This window comes from Colobus angolensis, unplaced genomic scaffold (assembly GCF_000951035.1).
Source record: "Colobus angolensis palliatus isolate OR3802 unplaced genomic scaffold, Cang.pa_1.0 Scaffold159, whole genome shotgun sequence".
Classification (NCBI taxonomy): Eukaryota; Metazoa; Chordata; class Mammalia; order Primates; family Cercopithecidae; genus Colobus; species Colobus angolensis.
The window spans coordinates 6,364,057-6,373,191 of record NW_012114699.1 but is presented as its reverse complement, the minus strand read 5'-3'; the positions used below and the strand labels follow the sequence as shown (position 1 = coordinate 6,373,191).

General features: G+C 45.2%; 1 pseudogene; it reads right to left on the bottom strand.

Annotated features, from left to right (window-relative positions):
* Nucleotides 1-1,912: 1,912 nt before the first annotated feature.
* LOC105508184 overlaps nt 1,913-9,135 on the bottom strand; it is a 10,394-nt pseudogene continuing 3,171 nt past the window's right edge.

Below are 9,135 nucleotides of genomic sequence, written 5' to 3'. Positions count from 1 at the left end.
CCCAGGAGTTTGAGACCAGCCTGGCCAACATGGCAAAACTGAAACCCCGTCTCTACTAAAAATACAAAAATTAGCTGGGTGTGGTGGTGGGTACCTGTAATCCCAACTACTTGGGAGGCTGAGGCAGGAGAATCCCTTGAACCCCAGAGGTGGAGGTCGCAGCAAGGCGAGATTGCACCATTGCACTCCAGCCTCCTGGGTGACAGCGAGACTCCATCTAGAAAACAAAAAAAGTTGGAGGAGTTTGTAATTCTACAATCTTTTTTTTTTTTTTGCTTTATTTTTGAAAGTACTTTAAAAAAACAAAACAAAACAAAAGATGGGTACAGGGTTGGGAGACATACAAAACAGGTCCCTAAATAGATTATGACCTTGTCCATTTACTTGCAGACAGTTACCATGGAAGTATACAGTACTTCTCCCCACCCCATTAAGCTAAGTAGTTGTCTTTCCCATTGTGGTTCAATAAGTTCACTTTTCCACCCTGAAATAGGCGACAGTCTTGGGAAATAGTTACTGTAGGTTGTACAGAATTTCTTTGTATATAGTTTATTGGAAGTAACAAAGCTACTTTCAAGACTTGCTTCTTTCCAAAATTAAAAAATAATTACAGTCTGTATTTGCTTTGGTATAGATATTTTCTTTTTTTGATTTTTAATTTTTTGTTTTTATGTTTTGCAAAGCAGCATAACAATTGTGATTGTAGAACTGCCTGAGGTTGCCATCTGTAAACATCATGTGCATATCAGTAAGAATAAGGAAAACGGGAGGAGGAGATGGGATTTTTTAAAAAACAAAACAAAACAAATAATCCCATTAAAAAGTGGGCAAAGGACATGAATAGGCATTTCTCAAAAGAAGACAAATGGCCAACCGACATATGAAAAAATGCTCAACATTGCTAATCATCAGAGATGTGCAAATTAAAACCACAATGAGAAACCATCTTACACTAGTCAGGATGGCTACTATTAAAAAGAGAAAAACTAATTGATGTTAGTGAGGATGGGGAGAAAAGGGAATGAACTCTTCTACACTGTTGGTGGGAATGTAAATTAGTGCAACCTCTATGGAAAACTATGGAGATTTCTTAAATAACTAAAAATTCAACTACTTTCCATCCAGCAATCCCACTACTGGGTATCTACCCAAAGAAAAATAAATCATTGTATCAAAAAGACACCTGCAATAGTAGGTTTATCACAGCACTATTCACAATAGCAAAGATAAGGAATCAACCTAAGTGTCCATCAACGGAAGATTAGATAAAGAAACTGTGGTATGTCTACATAATGGAATACTATACAGCCATAAAAAGAATGCAGTCATATATTTTGCAGCAACATGGATGGAACTGGAGGCCATTGACTTTGGTGAAACAAGCCAGTGTTTATAAAGTGTACACATGGAGGCATTGTGTGGAATGTTAGACAACAGAGACTTCGAAGGGTAAGGCAAGGGGTGGATAATGAGTGATTGCTTAAGGAATACAATGTAGGTTATTTGGGTGATCAATACCCTAAAAGCCCTGACTTCACCACTACACAATCTATGCAAGTAACAAAATTACACTTGTACCCCATAAATTTATACAACTAAAAAATAATAAAAGAATAAAAATCACAGTCTAGACTAGGGGTGTCCAAACTTTTGGCTTCCCTGGGCCACCTTGGAAGAAGAATTGTCTTGGGCCACACATAAAATACATGAACACTAACAATAGCCGATAAGCTGAAAAAATCACAAAAAATCTCAGAATGTTTTAAGAAACTTCACGAACTTGTAATTTGTGTTGGGCCGCATTTAAAGCCGCCCTGGGCTGCGTGTGGCCTGCGGGCTGAGGGTTGAACAAGCTTGGTCTAGACATTTCACTCTGTCTACGTGTCTTCTTCCAGGCAAGTTCCCCTTTAGCTTAGCTGACCACAATCTTGTTTTCTTCCAGGAAGTGAGGGAACCAGTGTGTGGGAACAGTCTCAGTAGCGCCTGGTTTTTCTACATTGGCATTGATACCTGACTGGGAGCCATCCATCTTAGACTCAGTAGTGTTATTCACAGCAGAGTTGGCCCCCACAGAAACTGGGAGGGTGGGAACACCACCACTCTGTGTCATAGAGATCTTGCTAGTCTTCCTGGCAAGACCACTGTTGAGCATGTTGGTGTATTGGTTCCACCACCTTCACTGAAGGGGCCAGGATTTCCTGGAAACATTTCTGAGATTCTTTCCATTCATACCTAATGGAGCCATAGTGTTCTCAATGGCTAGCTTCCTTCTCTGGTGTGCTGAGTTACTGTTTGCTCCATGAGTCATACAGTGGACCTTCAAGTTGCCTTTGGCGGTAAAAGCTTGCCCATGTATGCTGCGCACAAAAGGCTATTCTCTAGTGTGAGTCCACTTGTGAATCTGAAGAGCACTAGTGGACGAGAAGTTCTTCTCACACTGTGTGCAGCTGTGTTGCTTGGCCTGGTCAGTGTGGCTGGGCCACTAACACCAGGGACATGATTGAGGATCCAACAAATGTGCCAGTGAAAAGCGGAGAGTTCCCTGACCCCTTTCACAGGACGTGTGACAGGGGTGTGGCTTGTCTGTTTGGTCGCCACTGCTGCTCAAACCTCTTACAGGAGAGGGAGTAAACAGACAGGTGCAGGAGCCCAAGTGGGCGTGTGTTATAGTGTGCCCTTTTAGCCTTGCCATCTGCAGATGGCTTAAGTGTTAATCAGCTCAGTGGACCCTCTACCTTTCTGCAAAGGCAGAGGGCCAGTGTGACAGCTTTCTGTGTCCTGAGTTGTTGTCCAGAATCCTGGAAGAATCAAGTCACACATGGACTTGAAGGATGGAGAATGCAGGGTTTTATTGGGTGGTGGTGGTGGCTCTCAGTGGGATAGATGAGGAGCTGGACAGGGGATGGAATGGGAAGATGATCTTCCCCTGGAGTTTGGCCATCCGGTGGCTGATTCTCCAACCATCCCCAGCCAAACTCCTCCTGATGTTTCTTCTCTTCTCTCCTGTGTTGTGCCATTCTGCCATTTGTCTGCTCATCTCCTCATCTCCTGCTTCTGGAGCCTCTGGTTTGGGGTTTATATGGGTACAGGATAGGGGGTGTGATGGGCCAAAAGGCAACATTTTTGACACAAAAACAGGAATGCCTGTTCTCACTTAGGGCTGTGGGTATCCAGGCTTGAGGGTGGGACCTTTGCTGGGGAACTACCCTCTTCTACCCAGTGTTTCCCTGTCTCCTAGCTGTATCACCAGGAACTTCAACTTTTCATTTTTATTTTTTAGAGACAGGATCTCTCCTTTTTGCACAGACTGGAGTGCAGTGGCACAATCATAGCTTACCACAACCTTGAACTCCTGGGCTCAAGTGATCCTCCTGCCCCAGTCTCATTAGTAACTGGGATTACAAGTGCTGGTCACCAAGCCTGTCAAAACTTGAACTTTGACATAGGTTGACTGGGCTCAGAAAAACGTTGATGGGAGGTGGCCCATCTCAGTGTGGCTGTTCTTGGGGTGCTCAGCTTTGCCCCCAGCATCTGGAGACTTTGACATAATGCTTTCTGCTTGGCTACTGGCCAGGGAGCATGCTTGGAAGGATGTGGTTTCCACAGCATCTGGAGTTTGGCTAATAGTTCTGGTGTCCCATCAGTGAGAATGAGTCATTAAACTGTTGCTCTCCACTAAATCGTTTTTTCGGCTCCTCTGCCACTGCCAGCTAGAAGGAACAGGACCCACTTTCCTGGTGACTGCTAGGGAAGCCTTCATGGCAAACCCTGGGGTGGGTGATATTAAGTGGATGCTAAGAAGAGGTATGAGGACCTTTGAGTAGCTACTGGGGGCATCCTGGATGCTGACTTTGTCCACAGTGGTGTCTTCTTTCAACATCATCATGGCAGATGGCACTTGTATTACCATTCTCACTGACCATCATTGGCTCAGGACCCCTAAAATCACCGGGATTCTCTGGTGGGGACATGCTGGGAATCTGAGTGCCCACATTCATCCAAATATGTTGTTGCAACATGACCATGTTGGTAAATTTCTTTTGACTAATGGGGTATGTACTTATGGATAAATTGGTTCAGTGAACCCTGAGAAGTGTCTTTATGTTGCCTCTGGTAGAAAAAGGTTGGCCACAAATTTCACATTGGATGGGTCTCTCCCCGGTGTGGGTGTGGTAATGTATTTTTTTTCCAAGTGAGAGCAAATTTATTAAAGTAAAGGAATAAAAGAATGGCTACTTCATAGGCAGAGCAGCCTTGAGGGCTGCAGGTTGGCTATTTTTGTGGTTATTTCTTGACTACATGCTAAACAAGTGGCGGTTTATTCATGAGTTTTCCGGGAAAGAGTTGGGCAACTCCCAGAACTGAGGGTCCCTCCCCTTTTTTTACCATACATGGTAACTTCCTGACGTTGCCTTGGCATTTGTAAACTGTCATGGTGCTGGTGGGAGTGTCTTTTAGCATGCTAATGTATTATAATTGGCATATAATGAGCAGTGAGGAGGACCAGAGGTTACTTTCCTCGCCATCTTGGTTTGAGTGGGATTCGGCCTGCTGCTTTACCACATGTTTTTATCAGCAAGGTCTTTGTGACCTGTATCTTGTGCTGACCTCCTATCTTTTCCTGTGACTTAGAATGCTTAACCTCCTGGGAATGCAGCCCAGTAGGTCTCAGCCTCATTTTACCCAGCCCCTATTTAGGATGGAGGCACTCTGGTTTGAACACCTCTGACATATTTCTCCCCTGCCTTTTACAAAGGAATCCTTAATCTATTATTATTATTATTTGAGATGGAGTCTTGCTCTGTTACCCAGGCTGGAGTGCAGTGGCGCGATCTCGGCCCTCTGCAACCTTTGCCTCCCGGGTTCAAGCGATTCTCCTGCCTCAGCCTCCCAAGTAGCTGGGAGTACAGGTGCATGCCACCATGCCTGGCTAATTTTTGTATTTTTAGTAGAGACGAGGTTTCTCCATGTTCGCCAGGCTGGTCTTGAACGCCTGACCTCAGGTGATTCGCCAGCCTCGGCCTCCCAAAGTGCTGGGATTACAGGCGTGAGCCTCCATGCCTGGCCGGGAACCCTTAATCTTAAGGGTTATAGAGAGACGAAGATTCATGTTCTGTAACTTCTTCAGGCTGTATTGGGCAATGCTATTCCTGCCTACCTATTAGGGTCTCTTGTATTCAGGGTAGAGAGGAACTCAGTCAGAAAGTGTGAGTATGGTGAGGGCCATCTATAACTCTTGAGTTCCTACAAAAGGTGATATCTGTAATAAGTATTCAATTTAAGAAAATGTTGAGTAAGCTTATCCTGCATTCCTACACAAAGAGTACAACAGCAATATGGATATGGTGTTGCTAGCTGATTCTAATATGTGCCCAGAATTAGAATACTGACCCAGATTGTTACATTACCTATCCCTCTTGTTTCTTCTGAGCAGCAGCCAGAGATCACTGGTTGGTTCGCAGGAATAAGCACGGTTAGTCTAAATTGTGGGAAAAACTTAAAAACAATGAATGAGACTATAATTTAATAACAGGTGTATCATCGTTCTTGAAACAATTTTTCTCTCCAGTCTCCCATTTCTACTAAAGACAAATCATGGTAAGACTGATTTGCTTTATTATACTTGGCCTGATTATTTGTATAAAGTGCAGCAATAATAACAATAATTGTTAGGTTTTTTTTTTTTTTTCGAGATGGAGTCTCACTGTGTCACCTAGGCTGGAGTGCAGTGGCATGATCTTGGCTCACTGCAACCTTTGCCTCCTGGGTTCAAGCGATTCTTGGGCCTCAGCCTTCCAAGTAGCTGGGATTACAGGCATACACTGCCACGCCCAGCTAATTTTTGTATATTTTAGTAGAGACGGAGTCTCACCATATTGGCCTGGCTGGTCTTGAACTCCTGACCTCAAGCGATCCACCTGCCTTGGCTTCAAGAATAATTATTTTTAACTAAGCTTTTAAAATTGTCTTTGACAGAACTCTGTTCCATAAGGAATCTTAGATAAGCCTCTTTTTTTAAATATATATGGAGTCTTGCTCTGTTGCCCAGGCTGGAGTGCAGTGGTGCAATCTCAGCTCACTGCAACCTCCGCCCCCGGGTTCAAGTGATTCTCCCTCCTCAGCCTCCCGAGTAGCTGGGACTACTGGCACGTGCCACCACACCCGGCTAATTTTTGTGTTTTTCTTTTAGTAGAGACGGGGTTTTACCATGTTAGCCAGGATGGTCTCAATCTCCTGATCTCATGATCTGCCCGCCTTGGCCTCCCAAAGTGCTGGGATTACAGGCATGAACCACAGTTTTGGCCAGGTAAGACTTTTTTTTAAAGCCGAACCCAGCTATGGGTTTGTACCATCAAATACCTATGAGTTGGGTAAATTTCCTCTTCTCTTGAGGTCCCAAGATAACTTGGGGCTCCTGAGCCTGTTAGAAAGCAACATTCTTTACTTACCTATCAGGAGCCCCGTACAGGGACTGTGTAGACAAGGTATGGAGGCCAGTTTTCCCAAGGGAGGTGATGCATTGTGAAGGAACTTTGGCAGCTTAAGACTCGGTGGCAAATGAGACATTCACTGGGGTAAGAAGTGGTCTTGTTGCTGTTCTCTACCAGCTGCTGCAATTTCATGGTCTCTGACCAGGGCTTGGTGGTCCCACTCCCTTGAAAGCCGCCAACCCTTGGGGAATTATGGTTTGGCCCCACCCCAGGGAGTGTGGGTCCACTCTCACTTTCTGGAGAAGGCCCAGCAACGAGCTACCCATGTGGTCATTGGGGTTAGCGCCCGAAGAAAGATTTTGAGATAGTTCTATGGAGGGGGTCCTTGTTACAAGGACAAGTTTGCTGTCTAAAGAGAGACTGGATTCATCTATGGGGACAGGTACAGAGAGTGCATGGGGTGCCATTGCCTACCACCATTTTGTTCTGGAACTTGGCAAACAGCTGGGGATTTGCCTTCACCTGGGGATATTGATGAAAGTGTACCTTCAGGTTATCCTTGGTGGTGAAGCCATGACCACACACAGGGAACATGAAGGGTCTGTCTCCAGTATGCATGTGGGAATGGATCTGCAAGGAGGTACCAGTCTCCCAAACCTTGCTACAGTTCTTACAGTTGTGCTTGTAGAGGATGGCCTCGTCTTTGGGTTCGACATACATCTCAGATGTTTGGTGGCTTATCTTTCTCTTTCTTGGATGGGTATAATGCCACAGTAGAGAAAGGACTTTGGAAGAGCATAGAACCCAAACCCGAGGTAGCAAAGCACTTGGGAGCTGAGACACAATGTTCAGGATCACATGTGTCCTATCCAGCTTCAGGGTGAAGGGTGTCAGCCATGGGGTCACAGAGCTGGCAGCAGAAGGGAAATTGGTGAGACAGCTTGGCTTGTTTAAGGTGTCCAGAGACAGACCTTGGCTTCCAGCTTTCTGGCTGAGCAAAGCCACAGCTGCAGAAACTTGCTTGGACATGTGGCTATCTAAGGTCTTCAGGGTACTAGCCTGAGTGGAGGATGTGGGAGGCCCATGAGTTCACTAGAATGTAGATCTGCTCAGTGAGCTGGATCTGCTGTCGTTGAAAAGATGATGTTGGCGTTGGGCAGAGGGGCCAGCAGCACATATGAGCTCAACTGATTTACCACTCCCTTGTCTCCTTGTAATGCCTGAAGAGTCACATTAATATTGACCACTTTGCCTTTGGGTAAATAGCTTATGTTCTGGGGTGTGGATGGTAGGGCAGTCTCTGTCTTTAAGTGCAAGACAGACTCTGCACCCAGCTTCTCCTTTATGTCCCCTTAGCTGCCACCATTTTCCTTGGGACTGTCGCTGCTTGAACTGGGTGACTGGTGGCTTGGTACAGCTGTACAAAAGTCCTCTGAAGGCACTGGCTCCTCGCTGTCATTCATGGGGAGGACAGGTGGATTTTTAGTGCGATTTTTCTTATGTTCCAAGAATTCAGAGATGCTAACGAATTCTGCACAGCATTTCTTAGAGATGTGAGTTTCCTACCCATGAAGCTGCTTTACCATCACTTTGTCCTCATTCACTTCATCACCATTCCCTGGGTGGTTCATTGGAGCACCTGGCTTGTTAAGATGATGGCTTGGAAAAGGGTGAAAATAGAGATGTGGAGAAATGGATGTAGGTTGGGTGGTAGGGGTAAGGGGAGTTAGAGAGAAATATAGAACACTAATATATCTTCATCTTGCAAAGTAAGTTGTTAAGGAGATACTATCTATGGTTGATTAAACAGAAAATATAAGTGGATATATGTTATTTAAAGTGAAAAAGATTCCTATTAGAGGAAATAAAAATAATGCTACAACTTTATTGGAAGGAGTGGATGGAAGGTAGGAATGGTGGAATTGAGCTTAATTCTCATCTCTGGCTGGGCATGGTGGCTCACACCTGTAATCCCGGCACTTTGGGAGGCTGAGGTGGGCAGATCCCTCGAGCCCAGGAGTTTGAGATCAGTCTGGGCAACTGATGAAACCCCATCTCTACAACAACAACAAAATATATACAAAAATCAGTCAGATGTGATGGTGCACAACTGTGGTCCCAGCTACTCAGGAGATTGAGGCAGGAAGATCACCTGAGCCTGGGGAGGTCAAGGTGGCAGTGAGCCATGTTGGTGCCACTGCACTCCAGCCTGGGCGACAGAGTGAGACTGTTTCGAAAACAATTCCTTGTCTCTCATAACATTAATAGATAATATCAAAAAAGAAATATAAGCCAGGTGCAGTGGCTTATGTCTGTAATTCTAGCACTTTGGGGGGCCAACGTGGGAGGATCACTTGAGTCCAGGAGTTTGAGACCACCCTGGGCAACATAGTGAGATCCTGTCTCTATGAAAATTAAAAAAATTAGTCGGGTATGGTGGCGGTGGAGTGCCCATGTGGTCCTAGCTACTAGGGAAACTGAGGTGGGAGGATAGCTTGAGCCCAGGAGGTTGAGGCTGCAGTGAACTGTGATCACCAGCATGGGTGACAGAAATATACAGGCAGGGACAAAATATATATATATTTTAAAAAATTCCTCAAATTTGTCCCTGCCTTGGCTGGGTGTGGTGTCTCACGCCTGTAATCCCAGAACTTTGGGAGGCCAAGGCAGGTGGATCACAAGGTCAGGAGTTTGAGACCAGCCC